This window comes from Mobula hypostoma, chromosome 26, assembly GCF_963921235.1.
Source record: "Mobula hypostoma chromosome 26, sMobHyp1.1, whole genome shotgun sequence".
Taxonomy (NCBI): domain Eukaryota; kingdom Metazoa; phylum Chordata; class Chondrichthyes; order Myliobatiformes; family Myliobatidae; genus Mobula; species Mobula hypostoma.
This window is the reverse complement of record NC_086122.1, coordinates 21707498-21734321: the sequence shown is the minus strand read 5'-3', so window position 1 is coordinate 21734321 and position 26824 is coordinate 21707498. Positions and strand designations below refer to the sequence as shown.

The 26824-nt window shown below is 40.5% G+C and overlaps 1 protein-coding gene across 6 annotated transcripts in view; it reads right to left on the bottom strand.

Annotated features, from left to right (window-relative positions):
* The window catches only part of LOC134338201 (disks large-associated protein 2-like), a 787855-nt gene that overhangs the window by 650903 nt on the left and 110128 nt on the right, over window positions 1–26824 (bottom strand). Inside the window, exon 1 of one of the 6 annotated variants that reach the window (XM_063033861.1) lies at window positions 416–498. The exons of the other annotated variants lie outside the window; for them this stretch is intronic. The gene's annotated coding sequence lies outside the window, so the exon portion shown is untranslated. Of the gene's footprint in view, window positions 1–415; window positions 499–26824 lie in introns of those variants that run through there. 6 annotated transcript variants of the gene reach the window in all.

Sequence of the window (26824 nt, the reverse complement as noted above, 5' to 3'; positions counted from 1 at the left end):
TCTGACATGTCTATCCACGGCCTCCTCTACTGTAAAGATGAAGCCACACTCAGGTTGGAGGAACAACACCTTATATTCCGTCTGGGTAGCCTCCAACCTGATGGCATGAACATTGACTTCTCTAACTTCCGCTAGGCCCCACCTCCCCCTCGTACCCCAGCTGTTACTCATTTTTATGCACACATTCTTTCTCTCACTCTCCTTTTTCTCCCTCTGTCCCTCTGAATATACCTCTTGCCCATCCTCTGGGTCACCCCCCCCCCCGTCTTTCTCCCTAGGCCTCCTGTCCCATGATCCTCTCGTACCCCCTTTGCCTATCACCTGTCCAGCTCTCGGCTCTATCCCTCCCCCTCCTGTCTTCTCCTATCATTTTGCATCTCCCCCTCCCCCTCCAGCTTTCAAATCCCTTACTCACTCTTCCTTCAGTTAGTCCTGACGAAGGGTCTCGGCCTGAAACGTCGACTGCACCTCTTCCTATAGATGCTGCCTGGCCTGCTGCGTTCACCAGCAACTTTGATGTATGTTGCTTGAATTTCCAGCATCTGCAGAATTCCTGTTGTTTACTATATAAAGTTTTGTTTGGTGACAGGTTTGATGTGGACTTCTGTCTGTGTAATATAATTCGATAGTGGTTTGTTTAATAATCAGTTAGAAAATCCATCAATCCTCTTCAACATATTTTCTGCAAAACCAAGTTATTTCAACCAATTACTCAGATTTTTGTTGTGAGAAGCATTTATCATTTGCTACATATCAGGCAGTGTCATAACTTGTTAGTTTCAGATCTGTTGACAGTATATTAGCGGCTTATACAAGATGAGAGATAATTTATGCACTTTAAGTATCTAGACTGAAACATGAGACACATACTAGGCCACTGAAGTGATGAGCCACTGTTCAGATAATATTGGAAGTCAAATAAAATTATTCATATGCTAAGTTCCTCGGTATAGCCTGCTACCACAAGGATGTTACAAGCGGGAATCTTCCTAAATTAGAAAGGAAATAAAAGCATACTCTATCAACATTTCACTTTTCTTTGAATATACAGTTTAATACCCATCCATATTTATAGACAGCACCAAAAACTCATCTTACCTGTGGTTTCCTTCCAAGAACAGACATGTTCCAACATATATAAAAATCTCCAAATTCATGCTCCCTAATTGCCAATAACAAATCCTTCATAATACTGAATACTTTTATCAGCATCTTCAATTTTGCATGGATGAAAAATTGAAGTGCCTTTGGTCACTTGCATCAATTATGCCATGTAGTGGCAACTGTGCTTTTGAAACTCAGCCTCTTCCTCTTCAACAAACAACACATGGCTGCAACCTAAATTACAGGTTTATTACAAGCAGTCAATTACAACTTCAGTCTCCCTTTCTGCTTATTGTCTTAGAAACCATCCTTGCACACAAAAAAAGTTATAGCACTGAAGGAAATCATTTGGCCCACATTCTGGAAAACGGCATTTCCAAGCTCTACACATTATTATAACCCCAACTGCCCAATACTTTGGATAAACTTCATGAATTTAAAACCAATGATCAGATGAATATTCTATTGGTTGTAGTCAGGAATACATCAAGACAAGGCAACTATAGGTGTCAACCACAAGCACACACACATTATACACATGCTATGACCTTTACATGGTTAATAATTATCACTTGAAGCACCTCTGTCTTTCCAAATGACAGCTCAAAATAATCCAAAGACAAACCCCTGCAAATAATAAGTTTAAATGCAAACGGAATTAAATGTTTTCGGGTTTGTAGGCCTGATTATCTAGGATCAAGAGATTAAACCAAGCCCTGGGGTTTAATTATACCTGCTGTGCTCTTTCACCCACCACTGGAAATACAACACACATGACCCACCTTTATATGCATATAAACAAGTGTAAAATAGACTGGATTGTGCAGATGAAATTAATAATATAATAGAGAGTATTTCAGATAACAATAAAGCAACTAATTCTCAGTCCAATATCAGGGAACCAGAGAATTTCACAGCACAAAGGAGATATTTGGTCCATTAATCCTGCTCCAGGTTTCTGGAAGAAAAGCACAATATTTTTCCTAACTCCCTGCTCACTCTCTTGCCCAAAACACATTCCGCTTTAAACTAAATATCCAATTCCCTTTTAAAGAGTACTGTTGATCAGCTTCCACCTCGCTTTCAGCGAGTGAATTTCAGTCCAATCTCAATCAGAGGCATCTAAACCTCTGAGAATGATGGTGCTTTAAGTTCACTTGGGAATCAGATTTAATATCTCCGCATACGGAGATAACTTTGCGGCAGCAGTACAATGCAATACATAGTAATAGAAAAAGAAAACTGTATATAATACGCCGCAGCGTATAAGAATAAAATCCGGTTGATGGTGTAGTGGCAGCCGTACCTGACTTTGAGGCGAGTGGCACTGGATTCGAATCTCGCCAGACCCCTGCATACTTTCCATCCCTGCTGGGCTGAGCGTCAAGCTAGCAACCCAGCCTCATAAAAAAAAACAGACAAAAATGCTAAAGAAACTGCAAGGTTGCCACCCGATGTGCCACAAGGCGCGGAAGGGAACAACAACGGCCGGAAACGTCGACTGCACCTCTTCCTATAGATGCTGCCTGGCCTGCTGCGTTCACCAGCATTGTTTATGTGTGTAACATATCTATATCTCTCTATCTATATGTGTGTGTATGTATATATATCTGTATCTATATATCCATCTCTCTATCTCTCTCTCTATAAAAGCAGTTAAATTAAATAAGCAGTGCAAAAAATAGGAAGAGAAAATAGTGGTATAATAATATAGAATAGAAATCTTACTCTCAATGCTCTTTAACTGACGACTCAGTTTCAAATGCTACCTGAAAATAATATAATACTATGCGATGTTGAGAAGTTGTAATGCAAGAATGTCATGCATCCTGATGGATGATGGTATTACCAGGTTATTTTTAGCAGCAGATGAATGGGCTCCTTGCTATTTGCTGTGAATTCCAATATTTTAAGACAGAAATGCTATCAGAGTATTATCCCCAGACAGTAAATACAAAGCGGGAAGATGAGACTCAGGAGAGACACATTAGTCAGAGAGTAGTCCCTAACACTGAGACCACTCCATTTTTGTTTTATTTGCTTTGGCTTCCCTCTGCAGCAGCAGGATTTCAACACCTCCAAATACATAAACCATAGACAAGGCTACCATTCCCCCCAATGAACTCTTTAAATATTTGCCCTTGCACCTCAATCACTGTTGCTGTGACATAGCACGGCTGCTGTGCTCAGTGCAACTTCTCCTTACCTAGAATCGCAGTGCTGCTAATGGAAATATCAGCTAAAATTAACCAATTTCAGGTTCCTGGGGAGAAGGGTCCAAAGCTCAGCAGCAAGCAGAATTGATTCCAATATTCCAAACAGCCATTCTCTTAAATATAGAGCACTTAACGAAGTAAAATAACAGGGAACATGGAAGCAGATATAATGGTGGTGTTTAAAAGGCATTCAAACAAGCATATGACTTCCCCGAAATGGAGGGATAGAGATCACCTGCAAGCAGAGAAGGTTAGTTTAATTTGGCATCGTGGTTGGCAGAGACGATGAGGGCAGAGGGGCTTATTCCTGTGTGATACTGTACTTTGTAACATTTTTGAGCAAGAAGGAATATTTAATTATGGACCATGCTCAGAAGTGCAAGTGACAGCAGAATGCTCCCACAAAGGATGATACAAGGATGACTGAAATCGGGCTCTGTGGCCTATAATCAAGGCAAGTCACACTTACCCACTGCCCCCTCCCCCCAGAATCACTGATGCCATCCAGTTTCTCCTCAACACCACTCTGTCTGGCTGCTTGTCCAAACCCCAGCCAGTTTCTGTCTGCATCACAGCCTCCACCACTGGCCCCATCCACTCCAGCAAATGGACAACAAAGATTTTGCTTCCTGAATATTTTTGGGTGCATCGATGGATTTTGGGCTGCTGATCATGAAATTCATCAAGAAATTTCCCCATCGTGCACTTTTTTTTGAAATCACCTATATTTGTTATTTCAAATCATAATTCAAGTCAATTAAAATGTTGCCCACAACTTAAGCTGAAAAGATTTCCATTTGGTCCAGGCATGTTTCGGCAGGGTGGCTGCTGCATGGCAGGACAGGTTTTAGAAAGGCTATAAAAGCATCACACACACACACACACACACACACATACACACACACACACACACACACACACACACACACACACACACACACACACACACACACACACACACACACACACACACACACACACACACACACACATACACACACACACACACATACACACACACATACACACACACACACACACACACACACACACACAAGAATATTTGTGATAACAAAATGTCTCGACACACTTGCAACAGCTGTGATACTCTGTTATATTTGTGACGAGTATATGATTAAATCTCAAAGATGGAGCATGACTCTTTTTTATGAAGAAAGCCTATGAACTCTACTTTGGGTGCAAAATTGGTGATCAAGACAAAGCCAGGTTCATCAGATTAGCTGTCAATCTTAGAGCTTGGTTCAGAGGTACTCAGAAGGCAATGCAGTTCCCTGTCCCGGTGATACAGTGAGAGCAAAAGGATTATGTGACAGACTGCTATTTCTGTCTGACCAGTGTGTCTGGTTTCTCTGCTAAAAGCAAGGAATCCACTGAATTTCCCAATCTGCCATCAGCCATGAGACCTGTGCTGCATGACGACAGTCTTCCAGTAAAAAAAAGCCACAAGAGACATGGTGTCTAGAAGAGGCAGATGAAAATGCCATGATACATAAGCCAGGAAAACGGCGCTGGTACTGATACAGATACTGAACCCTTTTTGTCGAGTGAGCCTCATTTGATAACTCAATCTGAGTTAAATGATCTGGTCAGAGACTTGGGTTTGTCAAAGACAGAAGCAAAATTACTGGGTTCAAGACTGCAAGGACTGTCACCAGGTACAAAAATTTCCATGAAGGATTTGATATTTGAGACAGATGTTTCCCAGAATAACTGATGCCCAGAATAAAGAAGGCATTTTTATTCGTCCACAAATCAAGCAGGTCATCAATGACAGGCAATTCGAAGAACTTCTAGTGGGACTGGAGAAAATCGCATGGAAGGCATTCAAGGATAACAGTGAAAATTTTCTTGACAACTACAGATTATCAAACTGCATGCACTGGTTGACAACATGCTTCAAGCATACAAAGCCATGAAGTGCAACATGTCACTGAAGATTCAATTTCTGTATTCCCATTTAGACTACCTCCCTGCAAATCTTGGCACTGTCAGTGAATAGCATGATGAAAGGTTTCACCAGGACATTGTGGTCATGGAGAAATGGTATCAGGGCAACTAGAATCCATCAATGCTGGCTGATTATTGTTGGACACTTAAGCAAGAAGCCTCAGACACTGAGTACAAATTAAAATGATTAATAAAACTTTTTTAGCTCAATTGAACTATTGCAAAGCAACAGCACCGTCATGCAATTAAACACATTATATTCAATAAAAGTTAATTTCTTGTTTCTCCAAATGTCTACGTCATACAAGTAGTCTGAAATTATATTTGTGTTCAGCTTCAAGCGGTCTATCATAACCACAAAAAAACTCAGCGGACGCAACACTTATACACTTCCGAAAAATTTGCCGTCCAGTGTTATTTACAATTCATGCATTGCATCAAAATGAACTACCAAGAACCTATGCATCCTACCAACCCCAAAACAAAACAAAACAAAAACAAAGATATATTTCAGATATATATATATATCTGAAAATTTTGCATAGTTCTGTATGCTTCAAAGCTAATCTTATTCCAAACTTGAGAGACCCATGTTTTTTTTAATTGGAATTTATGGCATACAATAGTCCCTTCTCTTCAATCCCATCAGTCCTTGAAATATTTTCATTACATGACCAATGTAATTTATTGAACTAAAATTCTAACTAATAGAAGAAACCGTTTCTTAATATGAATACATTAATCCTGCAGATAATACAATAGTGGAAGTGAAGAGCCAGAAAATACTGTTAACAATTCAGGTCAATAACACATTTTGGCAAATCGATGGCAAATTAAATATACATTACTGAAAAATACAAAAAACAATGACTTATTGAGATTTGACAATGAAGGCAGCAAATGTCCTTCAGTGATCCTGAGCAGCACTAGCTTGCAACTATGGACTCTCAGATTTGGATTTATTTATTATTCACACGTACATTGAAACATACGGTGAAATGCTTCAAAAATGTCTGTAGATAAAGACCTTGGTCCCTTGGGGAAAGTAACGAATAATTATACCAAATTTATTTTGAATCCCATGGAGCATGTGAAAACCTTCCAACATCCAGGCAGTTCTTTTCTTTTTTCTCTCTTTTTTTCTTTTTAGGTAGGACTATATATATGGTGGGGGAGGAGGGTTAAGGGGGGGAGGGTAGATTTTATCTTTTCATGTATTCTTTTTGAAAACTCAATAAAAATTATATTAAAAAAAAGTCTGTAGATGCATTTATAATAAGATTATACACAATTCCACAACTATTATGTAACTCACAATAGCCAATTCTACAGAGGCTACACAGCTGCTTAACATCACACTGCACTGTTCTCAAATGATTACTGTGTACACTTTTGGTCAAAAAACAGCTGGATGACTGCATTCGGTCAGGATAAAGAGTACCATTTTTAATCCGACAAAGTGCCTCCAACCTGAAATGTTGACTCTCTTTCTCTTTTCATTGATGAAGCCTGACCTGCTGATTTTTTCCAGCATTTTCTGTTTTTTTCTTGTCTGTAATCTGATGAGAATGAACTTGAAGGAAAATGAGAAGGCCGAAAGGAATGTGTAAACAACAACCTAAAAGCAGTATGAAAAGCTAGTATATAATTTAAAGGTCAATCAAATCAATAGGACCACAGGTTATGAACTGAAATTAATGGGCTGAGCCTCATTGGTAAATGCCAGCAGCCTGGTGATGAACTGCTGCTATTTACAATGCAAATACCAGAGCGTTCAGGTTTTAAGGCACATGCACATCCAATTGCACAAGCCCTAAATTTCCTGATAGATTCCAGCCGGCACAAGAAGTTGTGCCACTGGAGAACTCTTGCTGGAATTCCCCAGCACCTGGGATTCTGCACCACTGATGTCAAAGGAGGAATCACAGCTGCAGGAAAGGAAAGTAGAAAATAGGGTCTGTCTTAAGGCATTCGTGTTTACAGTAAGCACAATAATTATCTGAAAGTGCTTGAGGTGATACATGTATTTTAAATTGCTTTAAAAAGTTTAAATCTATATTTCAAATTTTATAGTTCTTGAAAGATACTGAATGTCAGAGACAATCAAAACCATTTCAAGAGCATGAGATTTGATATATTGCAGAACTGAAGCATACCTTTGCCATATGTCAAAGATTTTCTCAGTAAATATGAGGACAGGGCTCGTTTTGGCCAATCCTATCCACGTGCCCTGCTTATGCTGCCTGAGTGCTTGTCACATTCCCTGGTTATATTTGACCTCCCAATGTGTTCTGAACCTTGTATCAATGCCAACTCTGGGGCCACCCATACCCTGTCTTGGTAACATTGTCCAAATGTGGCTGACATCACAGTCCATGGCTTTGTTAACTTTATCACTCCAAAGAAGCCCTAGCTGGTCTCCCTCACTCTACACTCCTTTTAACTAATCTCACCCAAAACTCTTGTTGTGCATGTCTTATCTTGCACTACTCAGTTCACCTGCTATCCTTATGCATGCTGAGCATTAGGGCGTATTCTGGAGTTAGGGTATATAACAAATTACTAAGCTTTACAGCTGCCATTCTTCAGACATAAATATGGACTGTAGATTAAATTTTAAATGCAGTCTTGAACAATAGTTTACCTGAAGCTATGGACTGGAGTTGATTGAAAACCAGACAATGCTGACTAACATTCATTTTTGGGTATCTGGAGTGTGAGCGCAAAGAAGGAGGTATGTGAAAACAATATGTAATTCGAAGGAAGCATTGGAATTGTGCTGCTATTACCTTTGATCTTTAGCAAATAAAATGCCACGTAATATTGGGTCAAGCGACCATCTTCCTCCAAGAGTGTCTCATTTTGTTGAATAAAACACTCATGCATCCACTCGCTTCAGTGTCTCTCTCTGGTGAATTTGTTCACATTACAATGCTGAGCTTCTGGCTAACCAAATCCTTCATTATAAAATTCTTATCTTTAGCGTCCAATCCCTTCATCATCTGCCCCTTGAAATGGCAATCACCTCCAGGTTTATAACAATCTGAAACCTTTACATTTGCCCACCTCTACCCTTTCTTTAAACTCCACTGTTACATGCTCAAGGAGATTTTTTTTTTGTGAGAATGATGTAATGGTCATTTTGGAGGTCACCTGATGTGATTTTCCCACCGATATGAGGTCACGTGATGACATGTAACCCATGACTATATAAGGGTCGACCCAGGTGTCGTAGGGTTTTTTTTTTAGTTTGTAGATTTCCAGGTAGAACGTGTTGTATCTCCGTTTCTGTTGCGTGTTTGTTTTTATGACGCAGTTTCATTTTTAAAACGGAGTGTGCGTTCTGTTGCAAGACACCATATTATTTGGACTGGAAATTTTTGCTAAATGTGTTGATTTACTCAATTCCAACATTAGAAGGGAGAGTGAAGAATTTATCGAAGTTACAGGATCCAGGCATCGAGAGGAGTCGGCATCGTTTGGCAGTTTAATAAAGGACCGACCTTACTGAGTTTTCGTTGGAGGAGTAGCTACCTGCATCGAGGATAACTCTTGCCAAAAAGAACAAGGAGTTCATGCAAAAAGGTGCTGTCTCTCTTAAGGAATTTAAGGTCAGTTGATTTAAACTGTTTATTTTCAGCATCGTAAATCCTGTGGACAAAACCAGCAGTAAAGTTGCATCTGTGAAGAAATCCTTCTCCAGAGAAGTCTCTCCCAATTGAACATGTATGTCTGTTGGACTTTCAAAGTTATTGCTTTAAGAACTATATCTGACTGTATTGCTTTAAGAAATGTTTTAGCATTTAACGCTTTAAGAACCAGAGCCGAGTGGCAAGTTGGTGAACAGCTGCATATCTGTTAACTTCCAGTTAAAGTTTTCGTTTGTTTTTTTTTCTTTATCGTTTATCCGTGTTTAATAAATGTTTGGTTATTTTTAAATAACCTGTCTCGATTGATATTCATTGTTGCCGGCTACGTAACACCACCAATGGCAGTCATACCTAGAGCTGCCCTGGACCCAAACTTCTGGACTTCATTTTCAACACCTTTACATCTCTAAGCCAATTAGAGATGGGGAAATGAATGCTTGCCTTGCCAGCAATCGCCACGCTTAATAAGCAAATTTTAAAACTTTTCCCCATTTAAAATTGTCATTGAAATAAAACCTTTGGTTCATCTATCAAAAGTGTTTTGCATCTTGGCCCCAAAAGAACACTGTTTCATTTGACTATGCTCACCTATGGTTGACTGGTAATTGAATTTGAATGTGAACCCAAGTCACCTTAGGTGGTATAGTATCAATTTGAATTATTTGAATGTAGAACATAGAGCATTACAGCACAGTACAGGGCCTTCAGCCCACAATGTTGTGCCAACCTCTTTAATCCACTCTAAGGTCAATCTAAACCTTCCATCCTATATCGCTCTCTAATTTACCACAATCCATGTGCCCATCTGACAGCTTCTTAAAACTCTCTAATGAATCTGCCTCTACCATCACCCCCAGCATGGCATTCCACTGTTCTACGTAAAAACTAATCACCTCTGACATTCCACACACCACCCCCCCCCAACTATAATTTCCTCCAATCACTCTGTATTAGTCATTTCTGCCCTGGAAAAAGTCTCTGACTATCCATACAATCTGTGTCTCTTACCATCTTGTACATCTCATCAAGTCAACTCTCACCTTCATTCGCTCAAACAATCCTCAGAAGTCATGCTCTCTAAGCCAGGCAGGTTCCTGGTAAATATTCTCCACACCCTCTTTAAAGCTTCCACAACCTTCCTTTAATGAGGCGACCAGAACTGAAGAAAATATTCCGAGCGTGATGACACTACTGCATAGAGCCTCCAAATGTTCCCGCAACATTAAAGATAAATAGATAGGTAGATACTTTATTGATCCCAAAGGTAATTACAGTTTCACAGTAGCATTACAAATGCACAGATATAAATATTAGAAGAGAAGTAGAAAGAATAAAAAACAAGCTACCACAAACAGTCTAACAGGAGGGGGTCATCACTTCCCCAGCTATAGGTTGACACATTATAGAGTCTAATGGCCGAAGGTAAGAATGACCTCATCTCACACTCTTTGGAGCAGAGCAGTTGTCTTGGTCTATTACTAAAAGTTCTCCTCTATTCAGCCAAGGTAGCATGTACAGTGTGAGAAACATTGTCCAGAATTGCCAGGAGTTTTCCATAGGGTCTTATACAGATGTGAAACAGAAAGATAGAAGTTGCTTTTGTAGAAAGAAAAGCTTTTTTTTCGCTCTTGATTTTTCACATGCAAAGCCTCTCTTATAATTCATCAATAACCTAGGTTGCCTAAAAATAAAAGCAGACATTACTCAGATTAAAGTTATTAACTTTAACTATGAAGAAAAAGTATTCATTGAGAACCTGCTTTCCATCCCTTAAAACATGGAAAGTCATTGGAACATTTTGAATACAAACTGCACAACTTGTATTACTGACTCTTGAGTTCTGCAAGGGCAAGCACAGAAGGATACAGTTAATGAATTGTGTGTACTCTGATCGGGTTCTCAGACTAGGATCTCGTCGCCTTGCGCCTTGAACTCCTCACTCAGCCGCTGAGCAATGGCCTCCCATTATCAGAAAGCGTCAGATTTCAAAGTTCAATTCTTTTCTGATTGGTGTTCAGTGAGGCAGCCCAAGCAGCTCGTTGACAAAAAATAATGGTCTCCTGGAGGCTGCACAATCAACTCCATCAATCTCGGCCCCAACTTCACCCTTCCAATTCAAAGCCACTTTCAAGACAAAGCTGTAAACTGCCCGGAGAGGATTTCCACAAGCTGTAGGATTTGCAGCCGCCAAGAACAAGTGAAGTAAAGAACATGGGTTCACACATGGATGCAACCTGACCTTCAGGTATCTCCAGGATTTCCTTTATTGTAGAACTCCAGAGTCCAAAATGCCACTTTTGAGAAATGTTAAGGATCTATTTTTATAGGTCCTGGTGAAGGGCCTCAGCCCAAAACGTCAGGTGTTTATTCCTCCCCATAGATGTCGCCTGACTTGTTGAGTTCCTCCAGCATCTTGTGTGAGTGTGTGTGTTGCTCTGGATTTCCAGCATCTGCAGAATCTCTTGCATTTATGTTCATATGATACGACAATTTGTCTGTCACTCATTGCAAATTCAAGTCTTAATTACAATTACTAACTTGCTATATGTGTGTAATCCTTGGAAATCCAGACCTTCTTGATATTCTACCGTTTATAATATGCAAATTGCTGGCGAGCAGCTAAACATATTTTACACCAGTGAACTGCAGTATAATTAGAAACGTTCCTGTTTTACCTCGATCTGAGATTGATGCAAACCGTCCTGGGTAATCTCAACTAGAGTCTCCATTTATGTCGAACAGCTAATCGTAGGTTTTCATCCCTCTTCTTTTGTCCCTTGAGAGTGAGTAAACGTTGCTGCCACTGAAGCATTGTTGGTTCTGAGGTGACTGATGGAAATGGGACTCGCTGTGTCAGTCAAAGGCATTTGGTGACTTACGAGAAGGATTCCTGGCACAGTTCCACTCTTCAACACAGCTGATGAGAAAATCGTCTAGCTCAGGTGTTTTAAGAGATTATGGAAAGAAATTCTGTCATATAGCATAAAGTTTACATCCTCCAAACAACAGAACATCACTGGAAAACTCAGCACTTGAAGTTTGCAGTTGTTCTTCTGGACCTTCTGGGGCTGCCTGACAATGCATTGAACCATGTTAACGAACACCTGGACCAAACTTTCACAGAATCCATTCACACACTCTGTCCACAGGTGGCATGTGCCACTCATGTAGAAACAGGCCTTCTCCTCAAATAAAAGGCTTGTACTGATGAAACAAAACGGCAAATGGCATAAGCTGGCCCCAGCAAAAGCAATCTAGCCTACGCACCGGCTGCAAGAAAGGACTTAAGAAAGGAGCAGCAGTTAGCCAACTGACCCCTCAAGCCGACCTCATTATTGACCAAGATAAAGATTAATCTATGTTGGTCTCAACTCTTCTGATCCAGTTCCCCAAAACACTCAATTCCTCAATCTTTACTGTCTTCCCAACATATTGATGCAATTATGAAAAAGGCATGCCAGCAGCCAGCACTAGCCTCCCCAGGAACGAGGGCACCTTCAAAAGGCAATGCCCCAAAAAGGCAGCATTGGTCATTAAAGATCCCCATCACTCAGGACATGTTATTATCTCACTGCTACCATCGTGGAGAAGGTACAGGAGCCTAAAGACACACCATTCAACATTTCAGGAACAGCTTCTTCCTCTCCACCATCAGATTTCTGAATGGGCAATGAACCAACCTATGACAACTACCAAAATATTTTTGATCTCTTTTTGCATAACTTATTGAATTTCACTTTTATACATATTCCTTATTGTAATTTATAGTATCTTTTCTGTATTGTACAGCACTGCTGCCACAAAACAGAAAATTTCATAACATTTGTCAGTGATATTAAACCCATTTCTGAAATATTGAAAGACTGAGGAATTGAGTACTAATGAAAGGACTTGGCCCAAAACGTCGACTCTTTATTCCTCTCCATAGATAATGCCTAACCTGCTGAGTTCCTCCAACCTTTTGTGTACGTTACTTCCAATATTCATCTATCTCCATCTTAAATATGTCTGACTTCCACCACCCACAAGGCAGAGAATTCCAGAGATTCAGTATCCCCTGTGTGTACAAAATTCTTTGGACCTCAGTTTTAAATGACTTGTCCTCCATTTTGTAGCTGCTCTCCCCTAGCTCCTGACTCTCTCACTTGTGCCAATGTTATGTGTCTGCGATGCTCCTGCAAGTTTTTCCTTGCACCTGAGCATGTGTACTCGCGCACATGAAAATATTCTCTACTTTGACTCCTGTGGAAATATAATGTTAAGTTAAAAACCTCTTTGCTGAACTTCTCCCTCCTTTATGGACTGAGGTATAACCTTCAAATGTTCCTTTGAACTCCAACCTGTTCCCCACTTCATCAATGGCTGCATTTTTCCCTCGATGGCAAGTAGTATCAGCTGCTGTCATCGATCCCTCTCTGTATACATGTGGCTCTGGTATTAATATGGTTTCAGAAGGGGTGGAAGGTAGAATTCCTCCCTTCTACCTTCACCTGGTTCACCTGGTGTGAGAAACATAGAACATTTCCTCCTGAGACTATACATCATTTAAAACCAGAATATTAAAAGACTCTGCTTACATCAGCAATACTATGGAGAGATCACTGAAATAATTCCAACTGCAAAAATGAAGGATTTTTTTTCCTTGTGCTTGCACTTACTTGGTTATTAAGCAGCTAAAATTGTATGCACTGCTTGTTTGTTAAATGACAGACACAACTAATTAAACATCACTCACTCAGTACCGAAACTCAGTACACTTATTGTGGATTTTCAAGCAACACACACAAAATGCAGGAGGAACACAGCAGGCCAGGCAGCATCTATGGAAAAAAAGTACAGTCAATGTTTTGGGCCAAGACTGTACTTTTTTCCATAGATGCTGCCTGGCCTGCTGAGTTCCTCCACCATTTTGGGTGTGTTGCTTGGATTTCCAGTATCTGCAGATTTTCTCTTGTTTGTTATTGTGGATTTTTACACCATTAGAATTTCAAGTAATTCCAAACCAATGTCTGATTGGCTAAGGAAGACTGATTAGATTCAGGTTGTTTTTTATTCCTTTCAATCATTAATCAATAATTCTGGAGATCCATCAAAGATATATGTCCTATCCATGACAATTGTGGAAACGGCAGACATTATATTTGACTTATATGTGAACAAAGTATATCTTTTAGAAATATTTACATTTTCTCTTGCAGATATTTTCTGCTACAGTGTGAATTTTGCAAGAATCTCAATCCTTCAGGAAAATGAGTGCCACAGATGTTCATTTGCATTGGCAAATGTGTGTTATATTATCAACAGTGTATTGTCCACTGCCTCTGAAATCTGTAACCTTCAATGGATTGAATTTCAAGGCATGTTGCCTTGCCACACATTAACTCTACTAACCAACACCACTCCCCTTTTGTGGTGAATGCCCACAGGTAAAAATACTCTGGTCAGACCCCACTTGGAATACTGTGTTCAGTTCTGGTCACCTCACTACAGGAAGGATGTGGAAACTATAGAAAGGGTGCAGAGGAGATTTACAAGGATGTTGCCTGGATTGGGGAGCATGCCTTATGAGAATAGGTTGAGTGAACTTGACCTTTTTTCCTTGGAACGACGGAGGATGAGAGGTGACCTGATAGAGGTGTATAAGATGATGAGAGGCATTAATCGTGTGAATAGAGGCTTTTTCCCAGGGCTGAAATGGCTAACACAAGAGGGCACAGTTTAGGTACAGAGGGGATGTCAGGGGTAAGTTTTTTTATGCAGAGTATGGTGAGTGCGTGGAATGGGCTGCCAGCGAATGTGGTAGAGGTGGATACAATTGGGTATTTTAAGAGTCTCTTGGATAAGTACGTGAAGCTTAGAAAAATAGAGGGCTATGGGTAACCCTAGGTAATTTCTGAAGTAAGTACATGTTCAGCACAACATTGTGGGCCAAAGGGCCTGTATTGTGCTGTAGGTTTTCGATGCTTCAATGTTTCTAGGTAAACCCATTTGCTGAAAAGTTAACAATCAATTGAGAACATTGCCTTCCATTCCATCCAACTCCCAGAGTAGGATCACCATCTTCCAGTAACTTTACACTTATAATGAAAACACAGGTTTCATTCCAAGCAAGTTCTTGCAATATCCCACCCATGTGCCAGTGCCGACACTGAATGTACAGACTGCCAGAGGGACACTCACAGCACGGGCACTTCACTGATGGCCTTGTTGAACATATTGCCACCTGTTCTCCACTGGCTCTACAACTGTACTTCCACCAATTCCTAAACATACTTTTGGGTCTCATCTATCTTCTGATGAGGAGGTAGCACATGATAATGCTCCTTCGGTCCTGTGGCAGAGATCTCGCCTTGTAGTGATGATCCCTACAACTAAAAGCTGACTCCATGATGACAAAATCCATAAGGTATGCGAAGCGGCTTTGAACAAATCTCCCCCCCCCCCATTATTTTCATTTGAATGTAAATGGATGGTTGAGACTTTAAATACAGTTTACTTAATATTAAGTAATGTCACGCTTCATCAATGAGAACTAAACCTCAGAAGCCATTTAAGGGAAACTTTATTCAAAGATTAACATTTATCCAACAAGAAAATAAGCCAATGATAAATAATCAGAAGATCAAGTCTTCTTATGGCAAGTATTTTGGATTCTTAATGAACGCAATATTCATAATGAAAGTAATATTGAAGCTCTATAAAACTCTGGTGAGGAACACTTGGAGGCTTGCGTTCATTTCTGGTCATCCCATGACAGGATGCTTCAGAGAGGTGAAGAGAAGATTTACCAGGATGACGTCTGCATTAGAGAACATGTCTTGTAAAGGAAGGTTGAGCAAACTCAGACTTTTCACTTAGGAGTGGAGGAGGATGAGAGGTGACTTGATAAGACGTACAGATAGAGTGGACAGCCAGTGAAATGACTAACACAAGAGGGCATAATTTTAAGGTGATTGGAGGAAAGTATCAGGGACATGTCAGACGTAGGTTATTTTTTAAATTAATTAATTTATTTATTTATTGAGACACAGCATGGAGTAGGTCCTTCGGGCTCTTCGAACTACGCTGCCCAACGATCCCCCAATTTAATTTGGGCCTCGTCACAGGACAATTCAGAATGACCAATTAACCTTTGAACTGTGGGAGGAAGCCAGAGCACCTGGAGGAAACCTACGCGATCACGGGGAGTACGTACAAACTTCTCACAGGCAGCAGCAGGAATCGAACCCAGGTCACCTGCATTGTAACGCTACCGTGCCGCCCCAAGTGATCTGTGTAGTTGTAAGATCCAGATCTTTATTTTGGGTTGCTATTCATAATTTTCTCTATTATTACGTATTGCATTGTACTGCTGCTGCAAAGTTACCAAATTTCACGACATGTGCCGGTGATATTAAACCTGATACTTATTCTGATCCTAAAATGAAATGAGATGACAAAGCATTGCAAAGGGATCTGGGGGCTAGTGATCTTCTTACATGACACACAGTTAGGATGCAGATACAGCAAATAATTAGGAAAGCAAACAGAATGATAGTCTTTATTGCAGATGGTATAGAATATAAAAGTCAGGACCTACCTGTGCACATTTATCAGGTGCTAGTGACACCATCCCTAGACTATTGTATACAGTTTTACATTACATGCTTAACTAGTACGTGCTTGCTTCAGAAACAGCACAGAGAAGGTCCATTAAGTTGATTTCCGGGATGAAGAGGATGATGTATGAAAAATAGTTAAGCAGGTCAGGCTTACGCTGTTCAAGTTTAGAAGAATGAGAGGTAATCTTACTGAAATACTTACAAGGTTCCAAGGAGGACTAACGCATGATTGCTGAGGGATTATTTTCTAAAACCAGAGTTACCTGAATGAAAAGAACGTAATTTTGGTACAAAGGAATTGATCAATGAAGGTGATGGTGGAGGAATTTCTTCTGAAAATTGTGAATATTTGGAACGCACTTCAGTGAGCTGCGGTCACAGAGTCATTAAATATATTCCAAATTACAAAGTGACAGATGTTTAATTACAGAAGGAATGGGAAGACAGCCTTCAATAAGCTATTGAATAGGGCTTGATTCTTCTGCTATTCATACACTCTTATCTCTACTTGCCCTTCTGAAAGTGCTGTTGAGTAACCTTCTCGAACAGCTTCAGTTCTTCCATCACGGGTAAAGCCCTCCTCACCATTGAGCACATCTACATGAAACACTGTTGCAGGAAAACAGCATCCATCATAAGGAACCAACCACTCCCCCCACCACCACCACCACCACCACCCAGGACATGCTTTCTTTTTGCTGCTGCCATCAGGAAGAAAATCAGGAGCCTCAGGACTCCCACCATCAGATTCAGGAACAGTTACTACCCCTCAACCATTAGGCTTTTGAGCAAAGGGGATAACTTCACTCAACTTCACTTGTCCTGTCATTGAGATATTCCCACAACCTATGGACTAATTTTCCAAGAACATCATCTCATGTTCTAGATACTTATTGCTTATTTATTATTATTATTTATTTTCTTTTGTGTTTGCACAGTTTGTTGTCTTCTGCACAATTGGTTGAATGTCCAAGTTGGTGCTACCTTTCATTGACTCTGTTATGGTCATTACTCTATAGATTTGAGTATGCCCCCAAGAAATCGAATCTCAGGGTTGTATGTGGTGACATGCATGTACTTTGATAATAAATTTACTTTGAACTTTATTTTTGATTTAATTTTGAATTTATAGATACAGCCCTTCCAGATGGGGTGAGCTCACAGCATCTAATTACACCAATGTGACCAATTAACCTACTAACCCACACGTCTTTGTAAGGTGGGAGGAAACCAGAGCACCTGGAGGAAACCCACATGGTCACGAGTAAACATACAACCACTTTACAGACAGCAGCGGGAATTGAATCCAGGTGAAAGGCATTGTAATAGCATTACACTAACCACTACATCACTATGTCATCCTGGTGAAGGTGCTACTGAATCAGGTGTTAAAAGGATTCACAGCCAGCAACAGTGACAGAACAACAATACAATTCCACATCAAGGTGGCATGCAGCTTAGATAGTGATGTCCCCATGCAACTGGTGCCCCTGTCCTTCTTGGTAATGGATTTTGGAGGCAAGTCAAGCAATTTCTGAGGAAAATAACTGTTGTGTAATTTGTAGATGGTACCTACTATGTCTGCTGTGTGCCAGAGGTAGAGAGATTGGGTGCTTAGGATGGTGGCAGTGGTGTGAACCAAGTGGATTGCTTTCTCTTCTAATATCTAAGTTTCCCCAAGGGTTACTAGAGCTGCACTCACCCACGCAGGTACAGAGTATGCTTTCATTCTCCTATCCTGTGTTTTGCAGATTGAGAAAGGGGAGGGGGGATTCGCGGGACTTCAACAACTACAAGACTCACTGCGGAATACCCAGCCTCTTGTGTACTCATCTAGGCTGGACACTTACATGGCTGGTTCAGTTTTCTGACCACCTCCCAGGAAGTTTGAATTAAGTAACTCAACAATGATAATGCAATTGGCTCTCGAGGGAGATGGTCATTATCTGGCACTTGTGTGGCAAATCAGCTGAAAACTCTTGAGTTGTCCAAGCCTTATACATGTTGGTGTGGATTGTTTTATTTGCAGAGATTTGAAAATGGGATTACACAGTGAATAAATCCACTACCAATTTTATAATGGAAAGAAGATCATTACAACACAGCTGAAGTTTCAGCCTTGGGCACAGAAGAACATGTGCAGTGGTATCTTAGGAATGGGATAACTGGCTACCCACTACCAACTTTCTTTTTGTGAGGTACAACAGAAACCACGAGAATGTTTTCCATTTGGTCACCATCAATGTCATGGTTCTCTAATATTACACTTGGTCAAATGTTGCCTTGTAGTTAAGAGAAGAACTTTGGAGTTCAGCTCTTAGGGGCTCCAGAAGCTTGGGAAAGAATAGCACTGGCAAATCCAAACAGGGCACCAGTAAACTGGCTATGATGAGCAAGTGCTATTTGATAGCCCTGTCAAATGAAATGGATTTAGTAGATAGGATTCAGTGAAAGGGTAGGTAAAAGTCAAGGATAAATCCTGTCAGTTTAATTTGATGAAATTCTTTGAAAAGGTAACAAGGTTTATCGATGAAGGCAGAACAGTAGATGTATATACGTACATGGAATTTGCCAAAGTCCTTGACAAGGTCTCACATGGGAGACTGGTTCAAAATGTCAAAGACCATGGGATCTGTGATAAGATTTAAAAACTGACTTCAAAATTGACCTGAAAATAGAAACAGAGAATGAAGGTAGGGGGTTTATATTTGGAAGTGGATGCTCTCAACTAGTGGCGTCTCACAAAGATTGATGCTGAGATCCTTGCTGTTTATAAGAGACATGAAAAAGCTTGAATATGGAGGTACAGGGCATCATAAGTAAGTTCACAGATGGCAAAAAGACGAGAGGAGATGTTCGTAGTGTGGCAAGTAGTCTTAATATGCAGAGAGATATTTTAGTGTTGGTGAACTGGGCTTAAAATATGGCAGATGCAGTTCAGTCCAGACAAATATAAGGTGATACACTTTGGGAGTACTAGCAATACTAGGACAAACAGCACAAATGGTCGGGTCTTCAGGTGTACAAGTTCATAAGAGTATTAGTCTTCTCGTGGTTCCTTTAAGGTGGAAACACAAATTGACAGTATGGTTAGTAAGGCATCTTCATTAGTCTGGACATCAAATTCAGAAGTAGGGAGGTGTACTCCAGTTTTACGAAACCTTGCTTAGACCTCAGATGGAATATCGCCTGCAGTTCTGGTCACTAAGATTGTCGAAGGATGTGAGAGTGCTGGAGAGGGCAAATAGGAGATTCAACAGGATATTGCCTGGGATTTGATTATGAGAAAAAGACTGGAGAAGCCAGGAATTTTATCACCCCCTCAATGGAGTGCAGAGCACTCCACTGCACTTGCATTCAATGTCAGCAAGACCAAAGAACTGATGGTGGACTTAAGGAAGGCGAGGTCAAAGGAACTCATGCCAGTCCTCACTGAGGGGTCAACAGTAGAAAGGGAAAGCAACTTCAAGTTCATACGTATCAGCATCAAAGAGGATGAATCCTGTGGCCAACATACTGATGCACTCACAAAGAAGACATGCCAGCAGCTCTATTTCATTAGGGGCTTCAAAATATTTGCTGAGTCAACAAAGAATCTAGCAAATTTCTACAGATGTACCGTGAGAACATTTTGTTTGTGTCACTGTCTGGTTTGGAGGCTGAGAAAAGCTGTAGAGGGTTGTAGGCTCCCCAGCTCCATCATGGACACCAGTCTCCCCACCATCAAGGATATCTTCAAAAGGCAATTCCTCAGGAAGTCAGTATCCATCGTGAAGGACCTTCACCATCTGGGACGTATTCTCTTCTTATTGCTAACATCAGGCAAGAGGCACAGGAGCCTGAAGACACACACTCAGCATTTTAACAACAGCTTCTTCCCCTCTGTCATTAGATTTCTGATGGTCTGCAGACCCATGGACACTATTTTTCTCTTTTTGCACGATTTACTTCTTAATATTTCTTCTTGTAACTTCATTATTCATGAATTACTCTGTACAGAACAACAAATATGATGGTAGATGTCAGTGATATTAAACCTGATCCTGAGACAGCTAAGAGGAGACAACGTTTGAGGCACTGGATATAAAATTATGAGTGCAAATGAATGTAGATTGGGTAGACTGCAAGAAAACTTTCCCCATATCAGAGGTAAAGCTAGAGGTCACAAATTTAGGGTAAGGCGGGGAAGAGGCTTAGAGGGGACCTTCTTTACCATAGGGTGGCAAGTACCTGAAATGCACTTGCATTTTGGAAGTGAGTTCCTGGCACCATTTAAGAACCATCTCAATCAGCACTTGCGTTTCCAGGGCATAGAAATATATGGGGATTAACAAAGACTGCCCTGTGAACACCTTCAGTCAGTCATTGGATGAAAGGTTGTCATTTGCAAATCATGAACAGGTCTTAACATACAAGAGAAGAATTAGGCCATTCGGCACACTGAGTCTCCTCCACCATTTGATCAATGGCTGATTTATTACCCTCTCAACCCCATTCTCCTGCTTTCTCCCCTCAGCATTTGAGGCCTTTCCAAATCAAGACTTATCAACATCCACTTTAAATATACCCAACGACTTGGCTCCCATGTCCATCTGTGACAATAACACATATTCACCACCCTTTGGCTGAAAAAATTCCTCCTCACCTCTGATCTAAAGGGATATCCACTTTGTCCTGCATCCCTACTTTTACCTGCAGTTTGCCAAATGCTCACTTTAAATCTACATCATACATCCCATACAACTTCAGAATTTGTATATCTCTTTACCTAAATCTCTATTTCTCTATAGCTAAATCTCTTTATATATATCTAAATCTCTATCTCTTTCTTGATCTAAATCTCTCTCTCTCTCTCTCTCTCTCTCTATCTACAATATATATCTTATTGTAATTTATAGTTTTTGTTTATTATGTACTGCAGCTGTAAAACAACAAATTTCATGACATATGCCAGTGATATTAAACCTGATTCTGATTTGGTTGCAATCAAACCTTTTTCAATCTCCATTTACATGATCCCAGCTGTAATCAATGAACCACAGAAAAACAAAATTTACTTCAAATGCATCCATGGCTCTTTTATCAGCAATGTTAAATTGGACAACCCTCTAACCTTACGTTCATTCACCAATGACACTCTCATCGACGCCACTGGTTGCCAGTTAGGAATGGGAATTCTTACTGAGTTTTCCCCTTACTGGGATAGAACTTAGCAGAAGATTGTCACATCCAAACTTGTCGACAAGCTGAGCTCCATCCACTTCTGACAGGATGTGGAGCTATACACAGTCAAGACTTGGAGCTAACCATCTCTCACACATATTAAAACATCCGATGTTAGCAGATGCACAAGGTAAGCGATATTTGACTGACAGTCCATTATACAACTCCGCTCACAGTCCTGTCCCAACTAATTTTCCTCCCTATTGCCTTCAATGGAGAGGAATCAAAGCAGGGCATTTAACAAGCTTTCAATCTGTTGTTTAAACATCTGCAAAGACTTAATATTCCAAAATGCACACAACCTTGCTGTAGCAAAGCAACATGGTGTATTTTTATCATTCAGAAAGAACAGAAAGAAATTAGCATGGATCCTTTAAAAACTTAAAGGAGAATTATTGCATTTGAAATCAATTACTAAAAATTAAAGTTAAGAATATTAAAAATATTGGAGCATTGAAACCTCAGGGTAAGAGTCTGTAACTAAAATTCTGCTAATGATTCAAAGGGGAAGTGTTATTAGTTTCAATTACAATAAATATATTCAGTGATTTGACTTCCAGGGCCGTCTCCAATGGATAATTCTATAACTTAATTTTCCTGAGTAAAAGAATTTTCCCTCCTCTCAGTCTGAAACATCTTTCCTCATACCCAAAACCTGTGTGCCTGCTTCTAGGATTCTATATCCCCAACCAGAAAAAGCATTCTCATCAATAGACAATAGACAATAGACAATAGACAATAGGTGCAGGAGGCCATTTGGCCCATCGTGCCAGCACTGCCATTCACTGTGATCATGGCTGATCATCCACAATCAGTATCCAGTTCCTGCCTTATCGCCATAACCTTTGATTCCACTATCTTTAAGAGCTCTATCCATCTCTTTTTTGAAAGCATCCATAGACTTGGCCTCCACAGCCTTCTGGGGCAGAGCATTTCATATATTCACCACTCTCTGGGTGAAAAAGTTTTCCCTCAACTCCATTCTAAATGGCCTACCCCTTATTCTTAAATTGTGTCCTCTAGTTCTGGACTCACCCATCAGCAGGAACATGCTTCCTGCCTCCAGCGTGTCCAATCTCTTAATAATCTTATATGTTTCAATAAGATCCCCTCTCAACCTTCTAAATTCCAGAGTATACAAGCCCAGTCGCTCAATCTTTCGACATATGACAGTCTCGCCATCCCGGGAATTAACCTTGTGAACCTACGCTGCACCCCCTCAATAGCAAGAATGTCCTTCCTCAAATTTGGAGACCAAAACTGCACACAGTACTCCAGGTGTGGTCTCACCAGGGCCTTGTACAGCTGCAGAAAGACCTCTTTGCTCTTATACTCAATTCCCCTTGTTCTGAAGGCCAGCATGCCATTAGCTTTCTTCACTGCCTGCTGTACTTGCATGCTTGCTTTCAGTGACTGATATACAAGAACACCTAGATCTCATTGTGCTTCCCCTTTTCCTAACTTGACTCCATTCAGATAATAATCTGCTTTCCCGTTCTTACCACCAAAGTGGATAACCTCACATTTATCCACATTAGACTGCATCTGCCATGCATCTGCCCACTCACCCAGCCTGTCCAAGTCACCCTGCATTCTCATAACGTTTTCCTCACATTTCACACTGCCACCCAGCTTTGTGTCATCGGCAAATTTGCTAATGTTACTTTTAATTCCCTCATCTAAATCATTAATATATATTGTAAACAGCTGTGGTCCTAGCACTGAACCCTGTAGTACCCCACTGGTCACCGCCTGCCATTCCGAAAGGGACCCGTTAATCGCTACTCTTTGCCAATTTTGTATAGGTCTTCAGAGTGTTGTACATTTCAGTGAGATGTTTCGTCATTTTTCTAAACTCTCACAAATACAGGCTACGTTGGCTGTTCCATAACAGTCCAAGAATCCACCTGGTGAACTGTTGCTATACTTGTTCTGTGGAAACCATGGGAGTTAGAGGAGATTTGGTATATCAAAGATGACAGATTTCGATAGCTGCACACAGCCCAGCATGAAGGCTCCAATTCACAGGATCACAGAGGCTTCAGAGTGCTGTAGACTCAACCACCTCCATCACGGACAGGACACTCCCCACCATTGAGCAGATCTTCTAGAGGTGGTGCCTGCAGATGGCAGTAGCCATCATTCAGAACCCTCACCATCTGAGACATGCCTGCTTCTTGCGACGAGCATTGAGGAGGTGGTACATGAGTCTGAAGACCACACTCACAAAATGCTGGAAGAACTCAGCAAGACAGCATCTATGGAGAGGAATAAACAGCCAATGTTTGATAAACACAAGAGATTCTATATGTAGGGCTCTCAGCATACTAGATGGACTGTTAACTGTTGAACGCTTATAACCAAAATGGCTTCTCTGAAGCGTTATATTAAAATGGCTTCTCGTAATGTTAACTGCTGAGCAAGGGGTTCTCTGTAACTGCAATGTTTGGGTTATACAGGAAGATAATGGAAACTGTATTCATTTGTTAGCCAATGGAAGTCATGTTCTGTTATCTTGTATATGTGTGCTGAGTTGAGGAGCGCGGGCTTTTTCGAGAGACGAGCAGAGAGGACGGATGTGTGAGGAATGGACGGCGGTTCCCGGGCGGCAGACACCGGACCTCGGGGGTTCGGAGGGTGGCCAGAGTCTCGGAAGGACGTTGTGGATGGAATCGGAGGCGTGAGCGCCAACGTATTAAAATATTGTGTGCACAAGACTGATAAGTTACTTATGTGGCACCTTTTCTTGTAGTTGTTTCTACTAACCCAACACCAAAAATTTGCTATAAAGTATAATTCTTTACTCGCACTTTGTATATTGTTTCATATTTGTGCCGTGGCTGATCATTGGGCGACTCACACCTTATCCGCACCAAAGCAATTGCACTGTTTGGCGGGGTTGACGGCTATTCACCCTCGGCAACCGGGGGGGAGTCAGTGGGGCAAAGACCCTTACATATAGTTGCTGGAAATCTTGAACAACAGATTTAGAAACAGCTTTTTCCCCTCCACCATCAGATTTGTGAGCAGTCCATGAATCCAGGAACACTACCTCACTATTCCTTTCTCTTTGCACTGTTTATTTTTGTAATTCATAGTAATTTTATGTCTTTCAACTGTGTTACTGCCACAAAACAATGTACACAAATCAGTGAAAATAAATCGGATCCTTTCTTGGGTAAGGAAACCACAATGTCATACAATAGTTGCATAGTTTCAAAAGGTTCCATGTAATTCCTGTACTCGGGCAGAGAAAGCCGAAATACCACGTCTTCTCAACTGCTTTGTTGCACCTTCATGTTTACTTTCAGTGATTAGTGCACACATCAACATTTACCAATTTTTCACCATTTGTTCAACTTATCGAAATCAACTGAAAGCAGGAGATCCAAACCATTTTTGTGCCATGGACCGATACTACTATGTATGTGTCTGGGCCCCAGAATGAGAATCAGGTTTAATATCACAGCCATATGCTGTGAAATCTCTTAACTTGGTGGCAGCGGGGACCCCTGCCTTAAAGACTATTTGCTTCCCTTTTCATATCTGACAATCCCACCCAATTTCACACCATCAGCAAACTTCAATGTACTACAATTTGCTTTCACACACAAATTATATTTCTGCATGTTATAAATAGCTGAGGCCCAAACACTCCACTAGGCATTGCTTCCCATCCTGAGAAAGTCCCACTTAACATTACCACCTTTTCATGTCTGTCAACCAATCTACAAGCTCCAATCACATGTATTTGAACTTTGCATACCAACATCCATTAGCTCTCCTTTACCTATTACAGTAGTTACGTTCATATATGTAGATGGAGACGTAACATAAAGATCTTTACTCCTCATGTATGTGAAGGAGTAAGAAATAAAGTCAATTCAGATCAATTCAATAAAACATCAGTTGGTTTTTCAAACATTGCTTTCAAAAATCCATATGAATTTTGTATAAAGCTGTTGATTTTTTTTCTGAGGGTTCTATTATTACACTATTGATTATCTGTTCATTATAATCCCATTCCCACTCGTTTTATTAAATTTAATGGGGGGAGAATGAAATCAAAGCAATTTATGATTGTTCCTTTTGTTGACTTTGGAGTGTGTTTTTCTGTTCAAAGCCTTACGGATATATCCCTGTGGGGCATTTCCAGCCTTCATTTGTAGGGAATAATGCCCTAATTCTCCTTGTGGTTCCTTGGTTGACTTAAGTGTGCATGTTTCCATGTAAAGCATGAATAAACATTTGTAGTAATTATATAGGTGGGGGCCAGGGTCAAAAGTGGAAGTGTTGGACAGTGTAAAACATTGGGCACTGCAGATTTTACCCAGTTAGAATGAACAGATCGTCCTTCCTCTTGTCTTCTCTGCTTCGGGACTTTCAATATCAAAAAAAGAACAATTACCAGACAGATGTGAAAGGATCTGAATGGAATTGAAAGCTGTCACTTGTCATTCAATAAATGCTCCAAAACTGCAACCAAAGTTAAAATCAGTAGCTAAGAATCACCGTTGTGCTCTCAGCCACATTATTCTCAAGCTAAACACACACGCACTTTGTCCGCTAAATGCTATGTAGTGCTTTACATAAAGCAAAAGTGTACATCCAAGCAAAACAACCTATGTTTTATTTGAAAGACCCAATATTGTGCAGTCAACCTTCCACAGGGTTGAAGTGGCTGCTTGCTTACATCATATTATATCCAAGAGACAATGAATTTACATCCCACAGCCTCATCTTTGCCTTTCTGCAGCTTTCATTAATGTTGCATTCCACTTCAATAAATTATTCAGATGAGCCAAGAAGCAGCAACCAATACATGGCCCTTGGGTGATTGTTATTTACTGGAAGTACTCTTCAGAAAATGCTGTAAATTGCATAAAACTTCTCATTTTCAGAGCCATCTGTGCTAAACTCCCTTCTGAAGGCTGTCAGATCTTGTAACTGGCCTTAAATAGATGTTTATGCCTCATCAATATAGCAAAATAATCTGCAACAAACGAACCGTTTGTTGTGAAATTGTTGGAAGCTGGCTAGCTTTTGGAATTTTTAGTGGAAA